Source organism: Grampus griseus (assembly GCF_964374135.1).
Source record: "Grampus griseus genome assembly, chromosome: 13".
Taxonomy (NCBI): Eukaryota; Metazoa; Chordata; class Mammalia; order Artiodactyla; family Delphinidae; genus Grampus; species Grampus griseus.
In genome coordinates, this window is record NC_139007.1 from 54,772,672 (window position 1) to 54,789,815 (window position 17,144).

Sequence of the window (17,144 nt, forward strand, 5' to 3'; positions counted from 1 at the left end):
TGTATATAGCTGTTAAACGTGAAACATTTTTTCTTTTTTGCTAACCATTGAAAATCAGAGATCTAGCCTTTTGACACTTATGTCTTCATTTGTTAGATGAAGTTTAGTTGAGGGAAGGAACACATTTTTGTATTAGATATATCCTACCCTTAGACATAGAGATTATTACCCAAACAGATAGAAAGTGCTCCTTGGAGAAAGGGACTTTGTCTAACTCGAGTTTGGGTCTCCCAACACTATATATAACATATATGGGCTCTCAAAAAAATGCTCATGGAATCAAAACAGCAGTCAAGGGTTCTTAGGAGTCCTTCAGAGGGAAGACGTGTGCAGTGAGAAAATGTTTAACAAATGGTGTGCACAGCAAACATGAAGCAGCAGGAACTTTGTGTAGCTGTTTGGCAAGTTAGAAATTGATAATAATCTTTCTTCTAATACAACCAGAAGAAACTTCAAATCCACTTATCCAAGCCTTAGAGGTAAATATTGTGAGTACTCCCTTATTCATGATGAAGCTCTAAATAGACAGACTTGACCGATACTAGCATATCTGGAATATTATATACTATGGCCAAAGTTTGATTCAAAGTTGTATTATAGGAAAGTTTCTTCACCATCATCATCACGATCATCATCATCATCGTCATCGTCATCATCATCATTATCATGTTATACCTATTTGCACACTGCATCATCTTCAGGATTACATTCGGTGAGAAAATCATAAAAGTAAGGAAACCTTTTGGAGAGAGAAAGGGAAGGCCTGACTAAGGTTTAGTTACAGGAAGGACAATGGAGAACCTAAAATAAAACTACCACAAGAGACAGAAGCAGTGGATTGGAATAGAGGAAAAGGAGAAAATAAAATGTTTGATCTCTGAGCTGAAAAAACTGGAAGGAGATCTGATGCAGAATAGACTGACACTCTGGGGAAGTGAATGCATCTCAAAAACTGTAGCCCTGACAGCCCTGGCCAGTTTTTGCATGGAGATCTCTTGACACAGTATCTCCGGAGGAGTGGGGTTTATCCCCTCTGCCCAGGCCAGGAATCTGCACTAGCAGCCATCAGCATGGCAAGAAGAGTGGAATAATCCAACTACATCTCTGTGAACTTGACCATCAATGATGATACTTATTTACTGTGGACAATTCTTCTGTTTTACATGATCTTGTGTAATTTACTTAACATTTCTGTGCCTCTATTTTCTCACCTGTGAAATGAAGTTAATAATAGTACCTATTATTATTATTTTGTGTGTGTGTGGTACGCAGGCCTCTCACTGTTGTGGCCTCTCCCGTTGCGGAGCATAGGCTCCGAACGCGCAGGCTCAGTGGCCATGGCTCATGGACCCAGCCGCTCCGCGGCATGTGTGATCTTCCCGGACCAGGGCACAAACCCGTGTCCCCTGCATCGGCAGGCGGACTCTCAACCACTGCGCCATCAGGGAAGCCCCAATAGTACCTATTATTAACTACATGTCTGTTATATAAGCTAAGCTTAAAAGCAATGTAATAAATTCTTACTGTTAATATTACCTATTTTTCACTGTAAACACCGTATTATCAGTGACAACACTTTATTGTAACAAAAGAAGCTGTAGCTTTGGGAATCCAAAACAGTTTTGGCTTTGAACTTCTCTGACACTACACTGAGGGAACGAGAGGGAGCTTCCCTCTTTGAAGGCCTATCTACCTTGGACAACAGGAGAAAGCACTCAAGCCTTCCAGTCCACCCCTATAATTCTCAGGCCTACAGGTCCACCAGCATGCCAGAAGTACCATAAAAACCCAGTAACATGGTGGGTGCAGACCATTCTCCAATCTCAGGGCATACACTGGGGGCCGGTAACAGCTCTGAGATCTCGGACTGAACAGCACTGGCAAACCTGGCCAACGCTAAACACACAAGATTCCTGAACATGGAAGGGGAAGAGGGAGCCTCTGACAAGGGCAGGCATCTGTTTGACCTTTATGCTTTGGTCACCACCTCAAAGTAAGATACTCTTCACCCAATTAGTAGCAGAAAATACAGACATATCTCGGAGATACTGTGGGTTCAGTTCCAGACTACCACAATAAAGCAAATGTCACAATAAAGGGAATCACACAAATTGTTGGGTTTCCCAGTGTATATAAAAGTCACGTGTACACTGTGCTGTAGTCTGTTAAGTGTGCAGTAGCATTATACCTAAAAACAGTGTACATGCCTTAATTAAAAATGCTAACCATCACCTGAGGCTTCAGCAAGCTGTAAACTTTTGGCTGGTGGAGGGTCTTGCCTCGATGTCTATGGCTGCTGACAGATCAGGGTGGTGGCTGCTGAGGGCTGGGATGGCTGCGGTAATTTCTCAAGATAAGACACCAGTGAAGTTTGAGACATCTATTGACTCTTCCTCTCACGAACAATTTCTCTGTAGCATGCAATGCCATTTGATAACATCTGACCCATAATAAAACTTTCAAAACTGGAGTCACTCCTCTCAAACCCCGCTGCTGCTCTATTAAGTAAGTTTATGAAATATTACAAATCCTTTGTTGCCATTTCAACAATCTTCACGGCACCTTCACCAGGAGTAGATTCCATCCCAAGAAACCACTTTCTTTGTTCATCCATAAAAAGCAATTCTTCATCCATTCAAGTTTTATCATGAGATTGCAAGCAACTCAATTGCATCTTCAGGTTCCACTTCTAATTCCAATTCTCTTGCTATTTCCACTTCATCTGCGGTTTTCTCCTCCAGTGAAGTCTTGAACCCCTCCAAGTCACTCATGAGGGTTAGATCAACTTCTTCCCAACTCCTGTTATTGCTGATATTTTGACCTTTTCCCATGAATCACGGATTTTCTTAATGACATCTAGAATGGTGAATTCTTCCCAGAAGGTTTTTAATTTACTTTACCCCAGTCCATCAGAGTAATTACTATCTATGGCAGCTATAGTCTTATGAAATATATTGTTAAATCATGAGACTTGAAAATCAAAATCACTCCTTAATCCGTGGGCTGTAGAATGGATATTGTGTTAGCAGGCATGAAAACATTATTCTCATTATTCTCACCTTCATCAGAGCTCTTGGGTGACCAGGTGCATCATCAATGAGCAGTAATATTTTGGAAGGAATCTCTCCTCTGAGCAATAGGTCTCCACAGTGGGTTTCAAATATGTAGTAAATCATGAGGTAAACAGATGTGCTGTCATCCAGGCTTTGTTATTCCATTTATAGAGCACAGGCAGAGTAGATTGAGCATAATTCTGAAGGGCCCTAGGATTTTTCAGAACGGTAAGTGAGCACTGGGTTCAATTTAAAGTCCCCAGGTGCATTAGGCCCTAACAAGGGAGTCAGTCTGTCCTTTGAAGCTTTTAGGCCAGGAATTAATGTCTCCTCTCTAGCTATAAAAATCCTAGATGGCATCTTCTTCCAATATAAGGCTGTTTTCGCTACAATTGAAAATCTGTTATTTGGTGTAGCCATTCACACAGTAAAGCATGCTTTAAATTTTTAGCAACTTAAATATGGTTGGGGTTAGAAGTTTGATAACAGCATCATGTAATATTTGCTCTTTTAAAAAAATCACGGAACAATTCTCTACCCTTTGAGTAGACCTTGGTTAAATTGCAAGTAATTTATTTGGAAAAATAAAAAACCAAAGGAACAAAAATAATTCTATATTTGCCTTTCGACATTTTCTTCCTCCTGATGATTTATCTTAGTTTTGTTTTGATGACTCACCACTTCTTTGAGTGTTGTGACCTTAAGGCAACTACTTTACTGTTTTTTGCTTTTTTGTTTTTAGAAAAATCCAGTCTCTTGGTTAAAGCACATTCACAGTGGATTATTTTCTTCTTTTCCCCATCAGTTCTCAATACAAATGCAGTACATTTCATAAAATGACAGTACACACTGCTCTTTTCAACACTTTCAGAAATACATTTAGTGGTATGTTTGTGGATGACAAAATGATGTCAATGCATTTATCCGTCTGCCTTTCTACTAAACTGTCGATCAATGCAGGGCATTTGATGTATACCGTGTATTATAAGTGCTGTCCTCAACACTTCTGAAAATGGGTTATACCAAAAGCTTTAAGCATGAATTCATGACACTCTATTTAGAATTGGAAATCCACAAATTTCAGACTAGCTTATTCTATATTGATTCTCCTGTGGAAGAGATATAATGTTTAGAGACTACACTGGCCAGAATTTTCTCTCTTAAAAAACAAGCAAACGAATCAAATAGCAAAAATCATTTTTTGTTTCAGAGAAACCCTTACAAGTGTTCCTAAGAACAAATAAATAAGACTCATCAAATAGGACTTCTATTTCTACTTCTGTTTATGATGTGTGATATATACATGCATGTATATGTATATATACATACATATATACATATGTCTATATGTATGTATGTATATACCACACACACACATACAATTTTGAAGGTGCTGGAGAACTGCTGAAGCACAGAACTTGAGGAGCCAGGTCCTACAGCCACCACATAAGCAGTCCAACCGCCCTGAGGCCAGCATGCTGTAAGAAGCCCAAACTAGACCACATGCAGAATCCATATGGAGGTACTCAAGACTACATGAAGAGAGAGGCCCCAAGATTACATGAAGAGCCAGTGCCCAGCTGTTGCAGCTTCCACTGTTCTTGCTTCACATCACTGACTGCAACTTCATGCAATACCCTGAGTTGAACCTTTTCAAATTTTTTACCCACAGAAACTGTGAGAGATAACAAAATGATGAATGTTGTTTCAAGCCACAAAAAGAAAAAAAAAAAAGGAGATGGAAAACATACTTCCTTCAGGGAATCTGCCAATTTCTGGAACACAGTGAGAGACCAAGGTTCTGGAAAATGGGTCTAGTCAGGGGGCAACTGAACAGAGGCAGAGAACCCACAGAGAACTTCTGAAAATATCAACGTGCTGAAGAGACAAAACTCGGAGTTCAAGACTGCCATGCAGCCAATATTCAAAACTAACAGGTAGGTTTTACATTTTATCAGCTGCTGTTTTCACATAACATGCACAAAAATGGCTAAATGGAAAAAGACTGATCATAGCAAGTATTGGTGAGCATGTGGAGTGACTCAAACTCTCATATGTTTAAAGTGTTACAGACACTTGCACGTCTATTTGGCATTCAATACCTACTAGTGACAAACGTGTATATTCCACTCCTAGATATAAACTTGGATATACACTTAGGAGAAACAACTACATATGTTCACGAAAAGGCATGTACACTAGTGCATAGCAGCACTCTCCTTAATAAAGTAAAAAAGGAAACAATTCAAAGGTTCATAACAGCAGAATGAATGAATAAATGATCTTACATTCATACAATGAAATGCTATGCAGTAATGAGAGTGAATGAACTCCTTCTACATGTAAGAGCACAGTTTAATCTTACAAACATTATGTTGATTGAAATAAAGCCAAACACAAAAGAATTCCTTCTTTATGATTTCATTTATATAAAGCTCAAAAATAGGCAAAACTAATCTATACTGTGAGAAGTTAGGATAATGATTACCTTGGAAAGCATAGTGACCGGAAGTGGTCATTAGTGGGGTTCTGGGATGTTGCCAATGTTCTATTTCTGGATCAGGTTGCTGGTTATATGGGTATTTTCTCTTGGTGAAAATATATTGAGCTGTACACTTATGATTTGTGCATATCTCTAATAAGCTATATGTCAATAATTATTCTTTTAAAAATAAGATCTTGCTCCTATACTTTCATTGGTTTTCATTCTGGGAACCCTCCAGGTTTTCAGTGAAGAGCTATGAACTATCCCATCCTGGCTCTGGCAGGCGGAGGAAAAGTCATCATTTTGAAATACATCTGGAGCATTCTCTATAACAAAGGCCTGCTCTCCAGGGAAAAAGACTCTACCAGCAATTTACCCTAGGTAGAAGGAAGGGTCTTCACCCAACTCCAGCTCCCTCTAGCCTTCCTGTCTCACCTAAGGGGGAAAGGAGAAAGCAAAGAAACACTTATGAAAGTCAAAACCCAGGGACACAGGCCCACTAAATGACTGGCTTTTTTTTTTTTTTTTTTGCGATACGCGGGCCTCTCACTGTTGTGGCCCCTCCCGTTGTGGAGCACAGGCTCCGGACGCGCAGGCTCAGCGGCCATGGCTCATGGGCCTAGCCGCTCCGCGGCATGTGGGATCTTCCCGGACCGGGGCACGAACCCGCGTCCCCTGCATCTGCAGGCGGACTCTCAACCACTGTGCCACCAGGGAAGCCCATGACTGACTTTTAATCATAAGATTATAGATCACTTTTCCACCCACACACCCTACTACCACGCCAACAGGACTCCAGTATAATAACAATAGATAACACTGAAAGAGCTGCAAGGTGCAGACTTTGTCTAAGGAGGAATTCTTAGGGAAGCTTCCAAAAACAGGGAGACAAAAACAAGCACACTCCAGGAATCTGAAGCCAGTGGCACCTACGGCTAGAGCAAACATTAAACACAGCCCAACTTCTAGCCAGATTAACATAGAACCTCACGCTAAGGGCCTGTTTATAATTCCTATTACCTCATGCCTGACCTTAAACAAACAAACAAAAAAATCACAAGGCAAGCTAAAAGGCAAGAAAAAGGAAGATTTCCAGGCTAGACCAATATATATTTTTAATATACAGTATAAACTCTCTCCTGAACAACTGAATTAATCTACTCGATTCAAGGTAATTTTTTCTTCATTGGGCAAAAGGCTTAGTTATCTGCTTGAGTTATAAATAGTATCAAACTTTTGGAGATTGTAATACTGAATTTAATTAACACATTTTCTGCTAACATGCTGAATAACATTCTTTACCTCAGATCTCTGTTCAAATGCCACCTCATCAGTGAGTCCTTACATCACTTAAAATAGCAGCACTTCTTCGCACTCCTGATCCGCTCCCCGTTTATTTTTCTTCATAGCAGCAATCTTTCTCTGACACATTATAAATTTTATTCGATTGTTTATTATTTCCCTCCCCCCGCTATAACATAAGCTTCACGACGGCTGATTTGTTCATTACCTCTCCCCAAAGTTCCTATGGCAGTTAAGTGGTAAATATATGTTAAGTAAATGAATAAATATACACTCCATCAACATTTATGTATAGTGAAATAAAGATACCAGGTTATACGATGGTGGCTCACACTGACTGAATTCTTACCGTGTACTCAGAACTGTGCTTGGGACGGCCCACGTGCCGTCAGGCGCAGGGTCTGTGCGTCAGGCACGCGGTGGCTCCGGTGGCCAGGGGTGGGTGCAGGATGTCAGACCTGTACAAGGACATGCTTCTGAAGGACCAGTACTGCATCCTGATCCTGGGTCTGGACAATGCCGTGAGGACTACTGTCCTGGAGCGGTCAAAAACCCGGTTTCATAAGAACTCCAAGGGGAGGAGTCTGTCCAAAATCACCACCACCGTGGGTCTAAACATCGGCACTGTGGACGTTGGAAAGCCTCGCCTCCTGCTGTGCGGCTTAGCAGGGGGCAGGAAGAGCTGCAGTCTTTGTGGTACAAGGACCAAGCAGAGGGCCACGGCGTTCTCTGTGTCATGGGCTCCACGGAGGAGAGACTGTCTGAGTACAAGCGTTGGAGAAGATGGTCACGAGCGAGGCGCTGGGCGGCGTCCCCATCCTGGTGCTGGCCAGCAAGCAGGACGTTGAGACTTGCCTCGGGATCCGCGACATCCAAACTGCGTCCAGGGACTGCACCTCCAAGATCGGGAGGGCGCGACAGCCTGACCCAGGCCTGCTCGGCCCTCACAGGCAAGGGGCTGCGCGAGAGCGTCGGTGAAGTGCGTCGTGCGTAACGTGCGCCGGCCGCCGAGCGGCAGGACGTCACGCAAGCGCAGCCGCGCCCTCTGGCGCCCACCGCTCATCCCCAGAGCCGCAGGAGCTCCTACCCGCCCCGCGCCACCCATCCTGGGGCCTGGGGTTGCTTTGCCTTTTGGTTTTTCCGTTTGCTTTGTTTAAAAAAAAAAAAAAAAAAAAGTGTGTTAAACAGCTATAGCTTTTACATGGATTACGTTATTTAAGCTTCACAACAACTCTCTGTGTAGGTACTATTATCTTATCCCTTTTGCAAATGAGAAAGCCAAAGAACAAAGAGCAAAATTATCCACCGTACCCCAGAGATAAATTGAATTTTTTTTTATCTTTTGGAATTTTGTCTAAATTACCAACCTTATACGTCACAAATTATAGGAACCCACTCAGCCTAAAGAAGGGCCAATATACACAACTCTGAGGGACTTATTTGAAGGTGTGTCAAACAATCCTGCCATCATCAGACCATCACCCACATCCAGAGAAGACCAGAAGTTTGGAAAGGGATTCTTGGAAGTAAAAATTGTTGTCTTTTCAGATAGTCATTACTAGGTTGAAGAAAAGGGCTATGGCTTTTCCCATCTTCCTTTCTTCTTTCTACATCCCTCTTCTCCTCAAGAGCTGGGCTGCCCAAGAGAAGAATCCTGAGATGCTCATCTCACTCCCATATTTGCTAAGCGTCAGAAACTCATAGACCCTCCCAAGCTCACTGCACCAAGCTGGGGTGCAGTGAGAGAATTCTCAGTAGCTTAACCTGCGTCCTCTGGAGTTTGGGAGCATGCACAGACATAGAATCATATACCTACCTCGTATCTGGATAACGCTGAAGTTCAGTGAAGCAGCCCCTTATTGCAGGGCCTGAAGGTAGGGAGCCATAAACAGTCACAACTCCCAACAGTTTGCCATGACAGAGCCAGGATGAATCTATGTTGAAGGTCCCCATTTATGAAGGTGGATGGCTGGCACAGTGGAAGCTCAAAAGTTAGAGACTGTGGAATAAACCCACCAGGTGTAGGGTCTGAGTTGGGCATGACAAGATGTCAGCCAGAGAGGACATGGTCGATATCATTAAACCATGCAGTGCAGAAATCCACACAACTCCGTCAAAGAATGAAATGCAGCACAAGCTGGCATTTGGATGTCTGTCCCAGAGCAGGCAACCTATCAACAGTAGCCAAGAGAAAATAAAACTGTAGGACCGGGCTTCCCTGGTGGCGCAGTGGTTGGGAGTCCGCCTGCCGATGCAGGGGACGTGGGTTCGTGCCCTGGTCCGGGAAGATCCCACATGCCGCGGAGCGGCTGGGCCCGTGAGCCACGGCTGCTGGGCCTGCGCGTCCAGAGCCTGTGCTCGGCAACCGGAGGGGCCACGGCAGTGAGAGGCCCGCGTACCGCAAAAAAAAAAAAAAAAAAAAAATTGCAGGACCAAAGAAGTAAAAAGTAAATTAAAAGCTTACACTTTGGTTCTAATCTCTCTTCTCCTTCACCGTGCTGCTTCAGATTTCTTTCATGTCAGGTAAGAGGGAGGAGGAATAAATGAATAGGCCCTCCACTAATTCAAGACCACAAGCCCCAGGCCAGCGTGAGTTAGGATAGGGAAGGAAGTTGCTTTTAAAAACTGGATTAAGATGTAAGTCATGTTGTAGTCTGATGTGGAACTTATAACACATGAGCTCCTTTTAATTGAAAGTTCTCAGGAAGCTATGACATCTGTCCGCCCTTCTTCATCAAGGGATGAAGACTAGATCAAACCAAACAGGTTGAAAGCAATAGTGAAGAAAAATTAGACTTTCCTGCTTGTACCCTACCAAGATTGGATTATTCTGTAAACATGTTACAATGATAGCACTCGTACTTTATCTAGCCTTAATATATCCAAAAATAAATAATTAAAAAGGAATATCACATAATCCTCATGATCTCTAAAAACACTGAAATATGGCAAAATCTGGACTAAGAATCGTTTCCTATTTTGGTACCAAGGGTCTAGATTTGTAGTGTCAGTCCTGGCATAAATGGGTTATTTTTGACACAGATTCCACAGTTAATCTCAGTGAACCAGTTTGCATCTGCCCCAACAGCAATATACGGAATCCTAAATAAAGATCAACACAACACAATAGAGAAGACACAGTGTATCTAATCTGCTAAGATACCATAAGATTATCAGGATTATGTATGAAGGGATAGCAAAACACCTACTTAGACAACAAAATAATAACCACAATCATTGATTGAGTGATGTCAGTCACCATACAAAGTACTTTTCTTAGCTCATTTAATCCTATCAACCCATGAGGTAGGTTCATTACCTTTCCCATATATTTAAATATGAGGAAACTGAGGCGTAGGGAAATTTAAAAACTTGTTTGTCATCCAGCTATTAGGTGGCAGATAGGACTTGAAACCAAACATTTAGGATGCAGTCTATGCCTCCTCTAATTTTTATGTAAAAGAGATGTCTCAAGTGGCAAAATGGAACTACTTAAAATTCTTTAAAAGTGGTTATGAAATTATAAGAGAGTTCCCCTGTGTTTCCTTAAGAACCAGAACTCCTAATGTCAGAGGTATCAGTTTTGAAAAATTTCCTCTGCCCAAAGTTGATTAGAGCATTATTATAAAATCCTCAGTGCTTGTCTTTTCTGGGTCTTCAAACCCGGTATAGTGGGCAGGGATTTCTTTAAAGTCAAATTTAGCTGGAGGGGAAATATAAATCATTAAAGGTGGACTGGCCCCAAAGGCTTAGGGCTTCTGTTCTTTTATCTTTCCACTTCTTGTAATACAAATATTACAAGATTACATATTTCTGCATGTTTTCCTTTTTTAAAAGCCTAAATATATATTGATTTCATATTTTGATTATTACTTTAGTAACTTTAGTAACTATTTTCACACTTTTGATTATTACTTCAGTTGAAATAAATGTTAAGGGCTCAAAACTAATGCATTCATTCTCTTAGCTACTAGGAGTGTTGCTGCCAATGGCTCTCAGCTGAGTTCATCTCTAGAATTATCCTTGGTTGAAAGAAATAGCCTTAGTCAATATTAAAACACTTCCTTGAGGGCTGCTTGAATTTAATGAGTAGTCAAAGTTGTGGTACAAAGTTCTTGGTCCTCCTGACTCAACTGAGACAATTCTGAAGGGCTATCCCAGTTCCAGAAACCTCCATAGGATCAGGTGAAGCCTCTGTTACAAATAATCACAGTTCAGTTTCATCCTCTGCCCTATTTTGCCTTCCTCATCCCTCATTTGTGTTGTTCCCCAGTAAAAGCACTCCCCAATAAACCTGCATGCAGATGCTAGAGTCTTAGACTCTATTTACTGTGGAATTTAACCTGAGAGATTTGGTACTAGGAGTATACCTAGGAAGCAAACTCAGAAATGTGATTTTGGATCCAGATCCACTGCTGGCTATGTGGCAATAAGGACCCTATCATTTGCAGTGCAATTCTTAGAATATTTACCAATGGTGAACTGGAATGAGATACTGGTGAAATAGTGCAGACTGCCATGTCACCCATTACCGTTGCACCAACACTCTTCTCTCATCAGGTAGCAATAGCTAAGTGAGAAGTGACCATGTAAAATTGGAGGAGAAAAGGCCAAGCTAAATTCATAAATTGGTTGACTCAGCATATGGGTATAGGCTGAAAATAGACAGCTATTTCATTACAGCCCCACTTAGTGGTGGCCCTGAAAGACAGTGGCTAGAGAAAATTATAGCACTCAGTAAAGCTTTGGGCAGTGCTCCTGGTCATTGACTTTGTATGGAAAGAGAAATGGTCATGTATGAATATACACTGATTCATGGACAGTGACGAATGGCTTGGCTATTTGTTCGGGGCCCTGATATGAGAAAAATTGGAAGACTGCAGGTAAAGATATTTGGGAAAGATGTATTGGCTCTATTTATCAAGGGGGATACGGAGTATGAAGATCCTTGTATTGTATGTTAATACCAGAGAATATCCACCACAACGAAGTGGACAGAATTCAACAGCTAATTGATGCTTACACAGCCTATGTCCTTAGCCACTGGCAAATGTCCAATCTGACAGCAACTGAGACCAATACTGAGCCTCCAATGTGGTACAATCCCTTGAGGAGATGAACCAGTCATCTGGTGGCAAGTTGAGTACATTGGATTCCTTCTACACTGCAAAAACCAGTGATTTATATTGACTGGAACCGACAATTATTCTGAGTACAGGTTACCTTTATTGCTTTCAGGACCTCAACCAGTATCACTATACAAAGATTTACAGAGTTTTGATTTACCAACATGGGATCCCTCAAAACAACCAACAAAACCAGAGGAAACATTTTAAAGAAAAAGTGGTCCAGTCATGAACACATGGTCATGGGTTCCATTGGTCCTGTTACATTCTGTGTTACCCGGAAACTACCAGCTTGGTGGGGTGATGGAATGTGCAGATGAGACACCAGCTTGGATAATGGGGCACCATCCTTCATGATATGACACATCCCCAAAATCAACATCCGTTATATTGTGCTGGGTCCCCAATATATAAACACCTGGACACAGGAACCAAGGGGTGCAGGTAAGAGTGTCTCTAATGATAATCAATCTCAGGGACCTACTTGGAGTTTTGCTTCCTATAGCTTTAACTCTAGACCCCATGGCTCTAGATATTCTGGTTTCCAGACAGAGAACCCCTTACTGTGTCCGCCAGAGGACACAGTAAGAGTCCCACCAAACTTTAAGTCAAAATTGGACACTTCAAACTTCTTGTACCCAGAGTTCAGCAGGCAAGCAATGGTGGCACCATCAATGGCAGGTATAATTGATCCTGATATTCATAGGGAGGCAAGGCTGCTGGTTCATAATTGGGACAGGGAAGAATTCATTTGGCATCCAAGTGGTCCACTGGGGCATCTATTGGTTCTCCTATGTTCATTATTGACAGTAAATAGTCAAGTACAGCAGTTATTGCTTGGGAAATGCACAGGACTAGGGGCTCTCATCCCTCATGGATAAGAGTCTGCATCACTCAACCACATAAGCCATCAAAACCAGGAGAGAGCTAGTCAATGGTGAGGTAAATCCAGAATGAGTAGTAAAGGAGGGAGATGATGTATATCCCTGAACTTAGCTGCAGCAGTGGGGTCTTCAGTTTGTGCTGTTAACTGTTCTCTTGCATGTTTTCCCGGTAACAGAGGCCAACCAGAATCCTGGAAGAGCTGATTTCAGATAGGATGAATTCATTATGTGAAGTAAATGGATACAAGAGACACACAGGGGTAAACTGTAATAAATGCTGCGGCGTACCTCCCAGGCCCCTCCTCGAAGCCTATGTGCCCATTCCCCAGTTGTCAGAAGTGTTGACTATTGACAGCTCTTAGCTGAACGCTTCTCTGAGAATTACCCTTGGTTAGTGGAAGCTTCCTCATCCAAGGTTACGTCCCTTCCCTCTGGGTAGCCTGGTGCCAGTGACTGGTTGATGCAGGGTACAAAACCTAACCTCTTTGCCTCAGTCGGGGCAACCTGCAACTCTGAAGGGCCATCCCAGCTCTGTTGCAACTGCACCATGGTTAAACTTTTCCCTCTGCTCAATCCTGCTTTCTTCACCCCTCTCGTATGCTGTTCTCCAATAAACTGCTTGTGCGCATGTCTCTCAAGACCTGTGTGTCAAATTTCAATTAGCATCCTTTTCTTGCCTTCTTCATGAGATAAGATTGCCAGTGCTGGATACTGAAGACACAGTCTAGGAGATGTGGCAGTTACTCATCTAGTATTAAAAAGTGCCATAACCTATTTCCTTTGAACCCCCCGCAGCAGCTCTTGTTAATATGAAACAATGTAAAGTCTTTACCAAAGCCACCAATTTCCTGTATCTTTAAGCCTCGTCTCATTTCAAGAACCACAAAAACACTATCATTAACAAAAGCCAGCAGTATTTCTCAACCTAAATTCAAATTGGATATTTCAGTTTGTTTACTACAAAAACCATCCCCAGAAGTGTCGTTATGGTTGTCTGAATAATGTTTCATTGACGACAAAATTAAATTAAAACCCTTGCAATGGTAGGTTCTCCACTTTGTCTTTAAATTAATCTCCACTATACTCTGCTCCAGCTACACTGGCTGATATACAATTCACTAAGATGTCTTGTGCCATTGTTGGAGTGCCCTCCTCTCTCACCACTCTTCCACCCGCTAGTGAATCCCATCTCTCATGTCATCTCTTTCATAAAGTTTTCGTGACCAACAGAGGTCACGAAAATGTTTCCCATAGTTCATGGGAGAAAGACACTAATCCTTAACACAGCCTAGAAGCTTCTGCATTATATGGCCTTTCTCTCTCTCTCTGTCCAGCTTTCTCTTGCATGTTGCTCTCGAAGTTTCAGTCCTACTGGCATTTTTCTCTTTATAGCACCATATTCTTCGTTCTAAAGTGTTATTTGCATACCAGCTCTCATTCCTATAACACTTCCTCTGGCCTGAAAGTTCCAGTCCTTTGCCTGGTTAATTCTTATTCTTTCAGATCTAAGATCAGTCTTCACTTCCTCAGGGAAACTTTACCTGATTTCTCAGAATAGGTAAGAATTCCTTTATCATATGCTCTCACAGAACACATAATTCCAGTTATGGCAGCAGCTATGTGCTAGTTACTCTCTTTCTCTCAGTGATTCAGTACTTTTCTTATTGGCTCAGAAAGGTTTGGGTAGAAGATCAGAAATACTTAATGTAGGTACTTCCAGGAAGAAGGAATTAAATATGGGAATGCAAAGCCCACACAAGTCTTTGGAAGGGTGGGAAGAGTGAAGCCTAGGGGAAAATGCCATTCAAATTCAGGATACGATAAAGTACAGGAGTCCCTTGTGATCTCTGCTGGACCTTTGTGGCTAATTCACAAGAGGAAGCCTAGAAGCTGCTAGTGACACCTCCTATCAGCTGTTTGCCAAAGCTCATGATGTTTCCTAACACCTCATAGGAGAAAACTACCTTCTGCTTCTTTTCTTCCTTCTAAATCTCCTATGAGAACCTCTCATTAGTGGGATCTAATCTACTAGGAATTTTGGGCAACATAGTTTCCAGGCTTCCAGATCAGAGTCAACAAATTTTTTCTATAACGGGCCAGTTGGTGAATATTTTAGGCTTTGTCAATGTAGTGTGAAAAGTAAGTACATAGAGACACTGAAATTTGAATCTCAGATAGTGTTTGCATGTTATAAACTCTTATTTTTCTTTTGATTTTTTTCCCCCAACCATTTACATTTTTTTTTTTTTTTTTTTTTTGCGGTACGCGGGCCTCTCACTGCTGTGGCCTCTCCCATTGCGGAGCACAGGCTCCGGACGCGCAGGCTCAGCGGCCATTGGCTCAGGGGCCCAGCCGCTCCGCGGCATATGGGATCCTCCCGGACCAGGGCACGAACCCGTGTCCCCTGCATCGGCAGGCGGACTCTCAACCACTGCGCCACCAGGGGAGCCCCGATGGTAGACATTCTTATAGTCCATTCTTAGCGTCACGTGGTGTTCTACACCATATTGGGCTGTTCCTTTTCTATTAGAGCCTAGTAGTAAACACAAAGCAGCTTTGCCACTGGAAAATAGTGGTTGGCAGAAGAGGAAATAGGCTTCCTTCCAAAACCTCAGGGATCTGCTTTGTGATGTTATTATTGCTGGCACATACTTCATCCCTTTCTGCCATACATTTTTCAAGTACCACTTGGTCTTCTGGGTCATAGGCCTAAGTGGCAGGTCACCTTGTATAAAAGCTTGGACCTGCTGCAGACCCTCTCTTGCTCCACATATCTCTTGCAACAGGAAGCCTTACAAGTTACCTTGTAGGTGGATCAGAGCAGTATGCCCAAATATAATGCCTTAGATAAGCTAAGTCCTAGGGCTCTTTCCACTGTGGGCTGTGCAAAGTGAGGCAACTTGTCTCTCATTTAAGAGGGAATGTCTTGATGTTTTTATACCATTGTCCTACTAGAAACTTCATAACATCAGAGGTCTGTGAACTTTCACATCGTTGCCTCCCTTCCTCAGCTACGCTTTTTCTTCCTAAGGCATCTGGTTATTAGTTTCTTCCTGATGTCCCAACATGATATCCTGTTCCATGTCAAGGTAATCAAGGTCCCCCCCAGACCAGAATATCAGCTATTCAAAGCCATGGTCTGTGACAATGATGAAAAGAGCTTATACCAGAATGTAAATCAATGCACTGCTCCCTCATCGAAAAAGTCTTGCTAAGAAAAAATTGTCAGCTGAACAGAACAGTGTACTTAGTGCCATAGTTCACATTCTGGTGCAAGCTCCCTAATTCATTGGGAACACGTAAGAAACATGGACCAGAAACCAGTTCACAAATGACACTTGGTGAGGATCACTGCTCTAGTCTAGATTATAATATGACAAAGATCAGACATTGCTTTGATAAAAGACAGCAAAGGTGTACTGCTGAACCCCTGGGCAAAGGTGAGATGTTGCAGGTTATACTTGCTGATGGAAACTAAAGGAAAGACATTTGCTAGTTCAGTAGGCACATATCACATGCCAGAGGCAGATTTGTTTTAATAAAGATAACAGCTATTGTTTGCCTCATATTACCAAGGTCCCATTTCCCCTTGGTGAAGAGTTCATCCACACACTCATCAAATGTATAAATGACCTAATTCTGTAATCCAATTTGATGGACTGTGTCTTAGGGCAACTTCTGGAACCAGTTAGTGTATCAGTCAAGATTTGGACAAGAAATAGATGGTATAGTCAAACAGTAAATTGAAAAATTTTAAAAAAAGACTCTTTACAAGTTTTAGCAAGGTTAGGGGACCAACAAAGATTGGTAAAGCACCCAGGAAGTAGAAAGGGATGAAAGTCATTATCAGCTTGAGACCCGAAGGATGAAGCAGTGTTACTAGAATTTGGAGAGCTGAAGTCGGAGGTGAAATGTTGCCCTCCAAAATGTTGGTAGAGGGCAGCCACTATAAAAAATGTGGACCAGCAGGGGGAAAGCACCATCACACTGTCCTCCTGCCACCTGCTCTCCCACTGGTGCCTGGCCTTGGCCAAACCCAGCACTAAGTCAGAGAGCAAGGGAGTATCAGTGATGCTGTCCTAAGAGGTCAGCTTCCCAGGACACACAGCTAGGTAGACAAGGGCAGAGGATGACTCTTAAAAGATCAGTAGAGAAAAATATGCACTCTTGAAAGGCAAATAGAGAATAACATACATTCCTCCATGAGAGAAAACTTTGATAAAATAGGTTATATGTCTACAATCAAATACCATATAGAAATTTAAAAAATTGAACCAGCATTCCAAAGTAAGTA

At 42.1% G+C, this 17,144-nt stretch overlaps 1 pseudogene across 1 annotated transcript; it reads left to right on the top strand.

Moving 5' to 3' along the window:
* Positions 1-7,289: 7,289 nt before the first annotated feature.
* Positions 7,290-7,997, top strand: LOC309831500 (ADP-ribosylation factor-related protein 1-like; annotated as a pseudogene). The gene has a single exon. The product of its transcript is annotated as an ADP-ribosylation factor-related protein 1-like (transcript).
* Positions 7,998-17,144: the final 9,147 nt, after the last annotated feature.